Genomic DNA, 13,825 nt, shown 5'->3' with positions numbered 1-13,825 from the left:
AGCACCATGCTACCGGACGTCCTGATAAATTTAGTGAGAGAGCGACGTGATATTTATGATGCTAAAAAGTGGAACAATGATTTTGGTGCATTCACAACGATAAACATATTATGTCTATTTTTTTACTCTATTCAGTCATAAATGAAGGATGTCTATTTTTTTACTGTATTCACAGCCATAAATAAAGGATGTCTATTTTCTTAATATATTCACAACCAGAAACAAAGAATTTATACTTATTTTTACTCTATGCACAACCAGAAATAAAAGATGTTTTCCTAATGTATTCTGTATTCATAACCAGAAATAAAAGATGTCTTTTATACTGCATGAAACACTACTTCTCCCAACTTTCAGACTTTTTAACAGTTCACTTCTTACCTAAGGTAAATGGCAATCCTTTCTTCAACTCCAACTGCACGTCGGTAATTAGTATTCTGTTTTCTTATGTTGGGTGCAGCCAACTCCACTAGCATTTTAAACTGTTCAGTGGTCATCCTAAAATAATCATAAAACTTGTCTGAATTGTTTATCAAATCTGGGAACAAGTGTCCGAAACTCCCAAAATCAGGTCTTTTTGTATTAATTTCATGCACCCATATTCTTCTTGGACGCCTACGCCGCCTCAGCCACAGCAACGCCTCTATTTCAGCAAGAGCATCTACGTCCATCCTCGTTCAAGTCAGCCTTTGCACTACTCCCTGTTGATTCTGACAGTTTGATTCTGTCGGTATGAACGGCGCTGATTCAAAATGAATCGAATCAAATGATTCTCCATGAATTGAATTGAATTGAATCGCTTGGTGTGAACGCAGCCTAAGGTGGGAAAGGAGGTCCGGATGATGATGATGAATATAAACACCCAGGGCATCATCTGGTGGTGGTGGTGGGGATCTCTTTCTTCATCTTTACGTATCACCATGCACAAGTTTACGTAGGGGTGGAGTACTGCAGTTAATGGTGACGCATGGCCACTGTAAGGTTAGCACAGCCTGAGCTGTGGCTCAACAATCCATGGGTTAAGTTTTGGTTTAATTATACTGTGTTCTAAGAAAAGACTATCAAATACCGAGGGATCAATATTTAGCACTGTGCAACTTGAACTAATTATGCACACCCATCATACAGTATAAATAAACTGTGCTAAATATCTTAAAACCTAAAAAATAAAAAAGTACAAACCTGCTCTTGATTGATGTCTACTGAACTGTTAAGTTCAAGTGGCATTTTTTCATCGTCCTTTGGAGAATTGAAAGCGGAGGTTCTCTGTCGTTTTAACTTTACAGCATTTTCAGTTTCTTGTTTCTCTTTCTCCATTTCGACTGCTCCTTTATATTTCAAAGGTTCCTCCACATTTTCCTCTTTGAAAATATCAAATGTTGAAGTTCTGCGTCGTTTTGGCTTGCTATCACCTTTCTCTATATTTTCAGGTTCCTGCTTCATTTTCTCCAGTTCAAATGTTCCTTCACGCTTCAGAGGTTCCTGCATGTTTTTGTTTTTGGAGACATCAAATGTTGAAGTTCTGCGTAGTTCTGGCTTTATCTCACCTCCCTTCTCTGGAGATGTACTACTTTTAGGCCCATCTTCTGACATCATCTCAACCTTTCCTTCTTTGAGGATAACAAATGTTGAAGTTCGGCGTCGCTTTGATTTGCTGTTACATTTGTTCTCTGGAGATGACTCATTTCCAGTCTTTTCTACCATTCCATCAACCCCACCTTCTCCTGAGACATCAAATGTTGAAGTCCTATGTCGCTTTGACCCAGTGACAACCTCTTCACTCCCTTGCACTTGCTTCTCTTCCTTCACTTCAAATGCTCTGGTGCGAAACTGTTTCTGGGTGACTCTCCTGCCCCTACCTGCAGAAAAAAATGAATAAATAATTAATAATAATAATATAATAATAAATTCAGTAAGGATTTGGCTTTTCACACTTTAATTGGCTTTAACTTAGTAAAGTTACTCTACTACAATGATTTATAATTTTATTCCTGCAAATTACAGTTTATTCAGCTTAGGAAGGTCTTATAAATAAAGCCTTCGATAGTTCATTAAATATGAAAGGCATTTGTTGCCTACGGGTGACTTTACACTCCCTATTCTGTCTTTCTTTCCTTCATTCTTTTCTCTTCCTTCTGCCTATGGGTGACTCTACACCAATATATATCTATATCTATATATATATATATATATATATATATATATATATATATATATATATATACAGGGTGTAATGCGACGTATGACAAAAACTTACACCAATGATCCATCATGTAATTTTGAGTATATTTTGTTCTATAAACATATGCTCTCTGCGACCCCAGTTCAGTACCCAGCATTCGGCTGTTTTGTGTAAAAGCTTCGTGCCTTGCATGTGCCATTGGGTGAGAGCTTGGCAGGGCGACAGGAGATGAGTATTATTAGCTTATACTACACTATACATGAAAATCCCATTTCCTATCAGTACACAAGGGTTTTAAGAAGAAATTCTACATAGTCTATTGATTCTTTAACATCAAGTCATGCATTCATGCAATTCTTTTGCACAAATCGACTGTAATTAAGGATTAAATTCAAATTTGATGGCTTGCAAGAGAGAAGGGAGGGAGGGAGGACAGGTTGGTGTGTTGTTGCCAGTTATGTAATATTTGGTTTGTAGGAAGTTGCTACCAGCATTATCATAACACCCACAGCTCATGCAGTGAAAAAACGTTATTCTAAAGGGAGATTAGCCTCACTTTAAGTCAGGAAGAATATTATTTATCACAATTTTTCTGCTGCAAGTAAACGTGGCGCCCTTGGGTATCTCCACCTGTGTTCGTCTCTGCAGACTGGCATTACCATCGCAGAATCCGTAAAATAAAATACACGATATCTGCATATTCTTCATTGCTGTACGTACGTAGCATGCTGTTTCATGAACATGTGAAGCTGAACCCGGTGAACAACAGAACGCAGAGAACAATATTTGAAGTGTGTGCCTCCCATGCAAATGTTGCCGTTCAAATGACACTTATGACAGTGGGCGCAGGGTTGCCAAGTCCTTATCAATCTCGCTAGTTTAGTCCTGAAAACTTGCTAGAATGTCGCTAGATAATAAACACTGCAAAACATCTAGAAAATATGATAAAATCTTTAGAATATCATCTAAAAATGGCAAAAGTATCCAGAATGTAGCTAGATATCATGTTGCCAGATGTTAGTGGTGCAAGTAGAAGAAAAAAATAGGTCTAGTTACATAGTCGTTACATTGGCAATCCTGTATCACTGTTCTCACGTCAACATCATATGAAAATAACGGTGCCACGTTTACTTGCAGCAGAAAAGTTGTAATAAATAATAATATTACTGATGATTCAAAGTGATGCTAGTCACTCAGTAAAGTAATGTTCTTTCACTAAATGAGCTGTGAGTGTTATGATAATGCTGGTAGCAACATCCTACAAACCAAATATTACATAACTGGCAACAACACACCAACCTGTCCTCCCTCCCTCCCTTCTCCCTTGCAAGCCATCAAATTTGAATTTAATCCTTAATTACAGTCGATTTGTGCAAAAGAATTGCATGAATGCATGACTTGATGTTAAAGAATCAATAGACTGCGTAAAGTTTCTTCTTAAAACTCGTGTGTACTGATAGGATATGGGATTTTCATGTATAGTGCAGTGTAAGCTAATAATACTCGTCTCCTGTCGCCCTGCCAAGCTCTCACCCAATGGCACGTGCAAGGCACGAAGCTTTTACACAAAACAGCCGAATGCTGGGTACTGAACTGGGGTCGCAGAGAGCATATGTTTATAGAACAAAATATACTCAAAATTACATGATAGATCATTGGTGTAAGTTTTTGTCATACGTCGCGTTACACCCTGTATCTATCTATCTATCTATATATATTACAGTATATCTATCTACCTATCATCATCATCATCCAGACCTCTTTTCCCACCCTAGGGCAGGGTGGGGAGTAACAATGTCCAGATAGCCCAAATCTGTCCAATCCAATGGGCCACGCTTCCATTCACTCATCTTTCAAGCCCCAGGAATCCTGGTCCTATCGGATATTCCAAAAACATTCACCACTTTCTGTAGCTTCACACAAACATATCCGACTGAGTCAATCCGGTGGGGGCGCTCACCATCCACTCATTTGATGTAGTGCTGCTTTGGGTGTCTGCCCTTTCCTCTCTTCCATCCATCCTCTTTTGTCTTTCTTTCCTTCATTCTTTTCTCGTCCTTCTGCCTACGGGTGACTTTACACTCCCTCTGTTTTTCTTTCCTTCATCCTTTTCTCTTCCTTCTGCCTATGGGTCACTCTACACTGAGTGACAAGCCAAATGGTTTCCTGTACACTAGGAAACCATTTAATATGCTGGGTGGTAACCATATAACCAAATTATGGCACCTGGCAGTTTAGTAGGTAATTAATGTGCTCCAATCGGACTGAGCCTGTGTAGCTTTATATCCAAGGGGTGGTTGAGGTTCACTGTACGCATAATGCCACGCAGGGATAAGTGAGGCTGGTCACTCTCCTCTTAAATGTCAGGACCAACTTGCCTAGTCCCGGGTTCCTACGCTCCTATATGGGGCGATATAGGATTGGATGATGGCTGGATATCCATCTGGACATTGTTACTCCTCACCCTGCCTTGGGTGGGAAAGGAGGTCCGGATGATGATGATGATGGTGATAATGTATATATATATATATATTTGTAAGGATGGTGGTGCCTCTGTGGTACAGTGGCAGAATGTGCGTCTTGCACGCCGGTGAATGTGGGTTTGCCTCCCACCAGAGTTGTAAAAACTTTGGGAGGCGTTCACTGAGCCATTTACTGCTTTGGCAGACATAAGAGGTGCTGTGGTTGAACCAGTGGTGCATACTGTACTAGTATGCTTGCACCCAGTCGGCTTAAGGCGGGCCAATTACACTTGGTTCACAGACTATACATACATCCAAAGCCACTCCAACATCATAATCACATTCACAAGCACTTCTCACCCTACATACAGTCTCTACCAGACAGCTAAAGCCACTGGGTAGAGATACATTGGCTGTATTGTCCCTGCTTCGGTAGGGATAGGCTAGTCCTGCAGTGGACACTCAACGGCAGACGATGATGACGTAAGGATGGTGTTCTGAGGTACAAATACATGTAAAGGAGAGGGATGACAGTAATGAATATTGAAGAACAGAGTATCTTGTATCTGCTTTTTTTTTTTTTTTAAAGGGGCCAAAGGGCAGAGGCCTGTAAACTGCTCCCCCCCCCCAAAAAAAAAAGAGATAACAGAGAACCAAATTCAAGATCCATTCATTTTGAGATACTTGGACACACTGAAAGACTGGAAATCGTAATCAGTATGAAAAACAAGAGCTTGGTAAACTGGTGCAGGGTGTTGCAGATGTCTGTGAACACCATAAACTGAAGGCAATTGTAAAGTGATGGTTGCTGAACGAGGTGATTCCCAGTGTGATGTGGTGAATGGAGAGTGACAAACTGGTGAGAGTTTAAGTAACTGGGTGCAATGATAGAAAATGAGGTAAATGGGCAAAAGATGTGAAAAGTAGAGTGGCACAGGGATGGAAAGTGGCTGAGCTATGAGGGCCTTGATATGAAGCTGAAGTCTAAGTGTAATGGTTGTGAGAGGCCTGCATGGAGTCTTAGCACATGCTCTTACATATGGGTGTGAGACTTTAGTGTGGCATGAAAATGAAAAGTCAAGAGTAGGGGCAGTGGAGATGGGGCTGTTGAGGAATATGTGTGGAGTGCTGAATGTGGATAAAATAAGGAATATTGTGATTCCTGAAAGATGCAGAGTATGGGACTCTGTGGACACCACAGTTCAAGGGAGAGTGTTTAGATGGTATGGGTACATGGACAGAATGGGTGTGGGGTGGTGAAAAAGGGAATAACTGAGTAAATTTCAAGATAGGAGGAGACATGGTAGGCCTAGAAGGGGAATAGATATGGTAAATAAGTGTGAGAAAGAAAGGAACAGGAATTAACGAAGCTTGGGAACTGACAAGTGATTGAGCTGGGTGGATGAATTTTGTGCAGAGGAGTGTATGGCCAGCTTGGCACCCCATTTCAACTAGACAGTTGTTGGACTGACTCTGTCAAGACAGGTGAATATGAGGCTATGTGTGGACTGTTTTTTGTCCTATCAGGTGGAGCCAGGATTCTGGTGGCTTGAATGAGTGTGGCCCATTCAACTGGGCAAACTTTGGTCAGAACAGTATCAAATTCTATCAATGTTTTGGGGGGCTCTCTGGACACTACCTCACCCCACCTTAGAGTGGGAAAGGAGGTCCGGATGATGATGACGATGATGAACAAACCTGTGTAGTGGCAGCATGAAAAAGTAAAAAGAAATTGTACTGAACAGGTTAATGGCTACAGCAAACTTACAAACACAGGGTTCAACAGGTAATTCAGACTGCAAAAACTTTAGATAAATGACATTACAAAGATGTGTAATGCCACTCAGGGATGAGTGAGGCTGGTCACTCTCATCTTAAATGTCTGGACCAACTGCCTAGCCCCGGGCTCCTACACTCCTCATGGGGCAATGTAGGATTGGATGATGGATGGATGGATGGATCTGCTGCTTCCTTCCCTTTATCCTCTGATTATCCGATGCTGCCTCTACTCACTACCCAGTGCTTGGTGGTGGTGACCATTATCCACACACCTGAGGTAATGCTGCCTACTACTTACTTCACCATTATCATCCTACTTCAATGTTTGCCCTCCTCTCTTCCTACTTCTCCCTATCCTCCGTGTCACATTTTATTCTTCTTTCCACATCACATGGTTCTACACTCAGTGACAAGTCTACGAAACAATTTACAACACTGGGTGTTAAACACAAAACCAGATCACAGGGTCAAGAGGAGCCTATTATGGTGCCCATGTAAATTAAATGGAGATGCAACTGTGGCATCCACCCAGGAACAAAACCTCCACACTTTTCCCTGCACCTTGCTGTGGTGAGACAGTGAAATGCAAGGGTATACTGGTGAAATGCATGGGTATACTGGTTCACAGGGCAGCTGCCTTCCTGTGGTTGATGGGTCTGCTCAGTATGGTTGATCAATAACAACTACTTAATCACCACTGCAACTGAATTTATTTCAAGCACTTAATTAAAAAGTATCATCATCCTAATCTTTTTCACACTTATGGATGGATGGATGAGAGAGAGAGAAAGAGAGAGAGAGAGAGAACTAAATACAGTAAACAATTATTGGCAAGGTTGAAATCTGCACTTCTTTTTTCTCTGTACTTTTCATTATAAATCTGCTTCAAAAATACAATAACAGACTTAAAAAAAGGCTGAAGTTACCAGTACTGTGTTCAGTAAAAAGAATCACCTAAACTCAACATGTCAGGTCATAAATAGTTCTGGCAATCTCTTAGTACCTCTTCCTTAGTAACGTATTCTCAACACAGCACCTCAATATTCTCTTCTACAGCTGATGCAAATATATCATAAAAACAGCACCAACCAATGTTATGATATGCTACATAAATCACCAATGAAGAAGTGTTATGAAGTGTCTGATGCCAACTAGGACATGGACCAGTTTCATCTTGTCATCACCATCATCCTAACCCTACCCCTACTCCCCACCTAAAAATGGAGTGGGCATGACTAACAATTAGAAGAAGACTGAAGTAGAAGAGTTATCAACCCAGTGTCATGTGAAATATGAAAAAGCCACTGAATTATCACTAATGCTGTAAACATTTTCAGGTTGACCAAGCAGGTCAACTTATTCCACAATATGGGTTTATTTTAATTCCGGTGCTCTCACAACATTCTTATACTAAGCATGTCATGCTGTATTGTATCGCTGCATCACTTATAAAGACTCCAACATGCTTGCACATGTCGGCCTTGGTCACCTGATGGTGACTCTCCACGCTGCTCGATCTCTGGAAGCCTACCCATTCAGTCCCCTTATCCCTGAGGTCATACTCTATGACCTCATCCCATGTCTTTTTTGGTCTGCCTCTCGCAACCTACCCCTGATGTTCACACGTCGGAATTACTGTCAGCTTTCAGCCTTTGCATTGCAGTACATCAGCACTGTATTTAACAGTTTTATCATGGATAGAATGGGCATGCCACGTTGAGTACACCGCTTCCCGTCCGATCAGCGAAGTTAAGCAACGTTGGGTCTGGTTAGTACTTGGATGGGTGACCGCCTGGGAACACCAGATGCTGTTGGCAACCCTACGTGTCAAGTGGGGTTGGTGGAGGACTAGTGCCCCTCCCTGTAAAACAATTAACTCTAAGCCCTTGACCACCCCATTTGGGATACATGGCGTCTGGCAATGGATGGATGGATCATGGATAGAATATAAGGGAAAATTTTCTACTAACCTCTTTTAACTGCTGCCTTATTACACCTATCATCTTTGACTGCCAATGACTCATCCTGAAAAAAAAGAAAATAATCACCATACCTTTATATAATCAAGCACAGAATTCATTATGTCCAATTTAACAGGCTACTGGTATACAAGTGCATGTGTCACATAATGCTGTACTATTCCTTATTACCATTCTCAATAAACTGAATCCTTTTTACAAGAGTCTGTCAATGCTAGTGTCTACAGCCTGTGCACTTCAATACTGTATTATCAGTTATCATTTTAGTCAAATTTCATTAGACTTAAAACACAAACTGGTACAAGAGCCAAAAGATGCTTTCATATTTAAGCTAGCAATTTATCCAGTGATACTCTTTAAAAGGAGATGCTCCTTTCCACATGAGTTTCCTTTTTTTCCTACAGTTGTGGTGTTTGGGCCTCTGGTTGATATTAAGGTTACTGTAATGATTTCTGCGTTGGTGATTTTGGTTGCATACATGTAATAACTACAAGAACAACACACAGACACACAAACACACACACTCATACCACACACACACATACACACACACACACACTCATACCACACACACACACACACACACACACACACACACACACACACACACACACACACACACACACACACACACACACACACACACACTCATACCACACACACACACACACTCATACCACACACACACACTCATACCACACACACACACACACGACACTGTCTCTCTGCCACTGTATAATTCAGTCTCTTCTCACACAATACCTCTGCTGAACTCTCCTCCCCAGATGACACCAGCTTAGGGAACTGAATATCAGTCAAAAGTTCTTCTCCATCTCCACACTTCTCTGGTACCATAACATCTTTCTCTTCACTATGGTCCGCACTGACAACAGCCACCTCGTTTGCCACAGCTTCTGCTTCTTTCTGCAGTAACCTTTCTTCTTGGAGACTGAGAATGGTTTCTATCAACTTGTCTGTCTGAAAGGATACAGTATATACAATACTTTTGTTACATGTGACCAAAAGTTAAGTATTTAAAAAGGCTAAATAATAATTACACATTATTCTTTTAAATAAAGTACAGTACTTGACTGCAGTTGTGGGCTCTCCTAAATACTTACCAAATTCTATTCCTGATCAGCTGCAGTATGCTAAGATACAGCAAAGGTGTGGGGACAGTGGACTACAAAGTCAACCAATGTTCCAGAAGCCAAAACTTCCGGCAAGTAAAGACTTTTAAAAAGTTTAGTTACTGTACCATGGATTACGGTTATGGTAGGTGATGGCGACCATCATCCATGTGATGTAGTACTGCCTACTACAGTGAGTCCTTGAAATACGAAAACTCAAAGTACGAATTTCCGATGGTACGAAAGCGATGAATGTAGGACAAATGCCACAACATGAAAGTATCTGTTTCGATGGTACAAAGAGATACGAGGAAATACGAAAAATTCAAAATGGGCACGCTGCACAGTGCCGCGCTCGCTTGCAGCGAGAAAACGAACTAACCCCTCTCTGGTAAACACATTTTCGCGCGCCGCTGTACGTTACACAGTTTTTCGCTGTTCTTCCCGTTTTCATACTTTTACCATGCCTCCCAAGTGCCCTGCATCATCTTCAGCATCCAGGGAGCCAGCTGCCAAGAAGAAACAACACTGTAATCTGACTCAGGAGAGGAAATTGGAAATTATTGGGGTCCCCCATGTGTCTTAGCACCATATCAATGACACAAATCTCCAGCCGCAGCACAGGTCTGTATTTAACTGTACAGTGTACTAATACTACAGTAATGAGTTGTATGTTTTATTTTTGAATGTCTGTACAATCGTACAGTACTGCATACGAGTATTGCGTACTTCTAAATAGGAGGGGTAAAGTTTCAGTGGGGGATCCAATGGGATCCTGGAACGCATCCCCCCCTTTACATGTATATTTCAATGGGGAAAATCGTTCCGACATACAAAATTTTGGATTACGAAAGTTTTTTTTGGTCCCTATCCCTTTCATATTACAAGGACTCACTGTACTTCCTTCACCCAGCCTACTACTGTACTTTCTTCACCATCATCATTTTTTATTCTATTATCGTTTCAACCTCTAAAAGAATTACGAGTTTTTGATCCATTTTATTGGTATTTTAGAAAATTCTAAGACTTTTCTTCTATGACATTTTCATCGCAAATTATTTTTATTTTACTCCTGAAGGTTAGGTTTGGCTAGGTTCAGGAGTAAAAAAATAATATTTTGCGACAAAAATGCCATAGAAAAAAGTGTCTTAGAATTGTCTAAAATACTGGGGGGGGAAAAAAAAAAAAAAAAAAAAAAAAAAGTTCAAAATCTCGTAATTCTGTTAGGGGTTGAAATGATAATTTTATCTTTTTTGTGTGTGTGTCTGCCCTTCTCTCTTCCTATTTCTCCCATCTTTCTTGTCATTTTTATTACTCTTCTTTCCTTTTCAGTTCGCTTTACACTGAGTGACATGCCAAATGGTTTACTGTCACTGAGTACTGACCATATAACCAACCCACACATGTTCTAAGACTACCCCCCCTGGGGGTAGGGGGGATTTTTCAAGAATACTCCCCCAGTATCCCTGCTTGTCGTAAAAGGCGACTAAAAGGGTTGGCGGAGGGTTAGTGCCCCTCCCTGGAAAACAACTAACTAAAAAAACAAACAATAAGCCTCGGACAAGGACTGACCAAACGATGACGACCAAGGACCGGACAAAAGACATGGTAATTGGAACTTGGAATGTAAGGGGAGCGAATGATGATGTGAAAGAGAGAGAGATTGTCCAGGTGCTTGACGGTGCAAAAGTGGATGTATGTGGAATAACTGAAACAAAATGGAGAGGAGAAAGTGTGAGAGAATGGGAGTATGGATAGGGTATATGTGCAGGAGTAGGTGAGAATGAGATGGCAAAGGAAGGATTATGTATAGTTGTGAGTAAAAGATGGAAGAGGAGCATAAGACAGTATGGATCAGTTGGGTCAAGGATTGCGTGGGTAAAGTTGAAAGTTGGAATACAAATGTGGGCGACTGTGTGTGTGTATGCACCAACGCAAGATCGTGCTAGAAGAGTGAGAGAAGAGTTCTGGACAAATGTAGAAATGTGCATGGAAAAGTTTGGAAGGAATGAGAGAGTGTTTTTGATTGGTGATATGAATGGAAAAGTTGGGAATGTGAAGGTGGATGGAATAGTTGGTGAGTGGGGTGTACCTGCTGAGATAGATGAGAATGGGAGTGCGTTAGTGGACATTTGTGCTGGGAGGGGGTTGGTGATAGCCAATACCTTCTTCAGGCATAAAATGATCCACAGGTATACATGGCGAGTGATGAGAAGGGTGGGTGGTGAAATGAATGAAAGGAGGGCAATGATTGATTATGTGTGTGTGGATAAAAGGATGCAAGAGTGTATAGAGGTTGGGGGAGTGGACTTTCTGACCACTACTTGGTGGTGGCCAGAATTAGAATTCAAGTAAGATGGAGGAATAGAAGAAGGGAAAGACGAGAGGAAGGAGTAGTTGCAAGGAGAGTCAAAAGGTTACAAGAGGATCAGAAAAAGGCAGAGTATAAGAGAGAAGTGGAGGAACGATTGGGCAAATATGAATTGGAGCAGATGGGAGACGTGGAAGGTGTGTGTAGCATATTTACAGAAGAAATATGTGCAGCATGTGATGTGGTGTGTGGAAGGAAGAGAAGATGGAGGGGGGTGCAAGGAACAGCATGGTGGACTGAAGAGGTGAAACAGGCTGTAGCACAAAAGAAGAAAGCATACAATGAATGGATGAGAAATAAGGGCGTGGAAGAAGTTGAGAAGCGGAAGAGACAGTTATATGTAGAGAGAAAGAGGTGAAAAGATTAGTAAGAGAGAGTAAGAGAGTGGATGAGGAATTTGGAAGGAATTTGAGTGTCAAGTGGAGGGAGTGTAAGAAAATGTTCTGGAGAGAGGTGAAAAGAGTAAGACAGGGTGGAAGTGAAGTTAGCAGGGGAGTGAAAGATAATAATGGTAGATTACTAGTGGAGAAGGGAGAAAAAGTGAGCAGATGGAGAGAACACTTTAAGGAATTGCTGAACGTAGAGGATGGAAGTAATGCGAGTATAAGTGGCTGGGGAATGGCTGGGAGAAGGAGGGAGGTGAGAAAACGGGAAGAAATCAGTAGGATAGAAGTTGTGGAAGCAATGAAGAAAGTTAAATCGGGGAAAGCCCCAGGAATGGATGGAGTGTGTGGTGAAATGCTGAAGCACGGGGGAGAGATAGTAGTAAAATGGATGTGGAAGATGTGCAGATTGGCCTGGGAGGAAGGTAGAGTCCCGGAGGATTGGAAGTCAGGTATAATTATTCCCTTGTACAAAGGAAAAGGGGAAAAACAAGTGTGTGGTAATCATAGGGGCATCTGTCTTCTTAGTATAATAGGAAAAGTGTATGGTAGGATACTTATTGACAGAGTTAGAGAAAGAACAGGGAAATTAGTTGAAGAACAGGGAGGCTTTAGGAAGGGAAGAGGTTGTGTAGATCAGTTATTCATTCTTAGATCTTTGGTGGAAAAGTTTCTAGAGAAGGGAAAGAAGTTGTATGCGGCTTTCATGGATTTGGAGAAAGCATATGACAGGGTGGATAGACAAGGATTGTGGAAAGTGTTAAGAATATATGGAGTAGATGGGAAGTTGTTGAATGCTGTGAAGAGTACGTACGATGGTGCAAAGGCTGAAGTGCGTGTGGATGGTGAACTAAGTGAATTTTTCTCTTTGAAAGTTGGTTTGAAACAGGGATGTGTCATATCTCCATGGTTGTTCAATCTGTACATGGATGGGGTAATAAAAGAGGTACAAGGTAGGGTAGTGGATGTTGGAGTGGCCCTGGTGAGAGAGGATAGTGTTTGGAAACTCCCTGTACTGTTGTTTGCAGATGATACTGTGTTGCTGAGTGAAGACGAAGGGGAGCTGCAAGGCTTGGTGGATGAGTTTGAGAGAGTATGTAAGAAACGGAATCTAAAGGTGAATGTAGGGAAGAGTAAAGTGATGGTCTTTGAGAGAGGCGAAGTCAGTGAATGTACAGCGAGGTTGGATGGTGAGGAATTGGAAAATGTGAGTACGTTTAAGTACTTGGGTAGTGTGATGAGTAAGGATGGAGGTTTGGAGGGTGAAGTGCTTGAAAGGGTACAGCAGGGAAGAAAGGTTGCTGGTTCTTTGAAAGCAGTGATAAGAAACAAGGAAGTAAGCATGGAAGTGAAAAAGTTACTACATGACAGTATTGTGATACCAACTCTAACGTACGGAAGTGAAGCTTGGACGTTGTTGGAAGGACACAAGTCAAGAGTGAGAGCAGTGGAAATGAGTTATTTAAGAGGAGCATGTGGAGTCACATGGAGAGACAGGCTGACGAATGAGGATATAAAGGAGCTTTGTGGTGTGGATGT

The 13,825-nt window shown here is 41.4% G+C and overlaps 1 pseudogene; it reads left to right on the top strand.

Moving 5' to 3' along the window:
- Positions 1 to 8,121: 8,121 nt before the first annotated feature.
- On the top strand, positions 8,122 to 8,240 carry LOC145411282 (5S ribosomal RNA; annotated as a pseudogene).
- Positions 8,241 to 13,825: the final 5,585 nt, after the last annotated feature.

The sequence above is a fragment of the Coenobita brevimanus genome, chromosome 88 (genome assembly GCF_032717465.1).
Source record: "Coenobita brevimanus isolate Jiangsu-jjx chromosome 88, ASM3271746v2, whole genome shotgun sequence".
Taxonomy (NCBI): Eukaryota; Metazoa; Arthropoda; class Malacostraca; order Decapoda; family Coenobitidae; genus Coenobita; species Coenobita brevimanus.
This window is presented reverse-complemented; position numbering and strand designations above follow the sequence as displayed.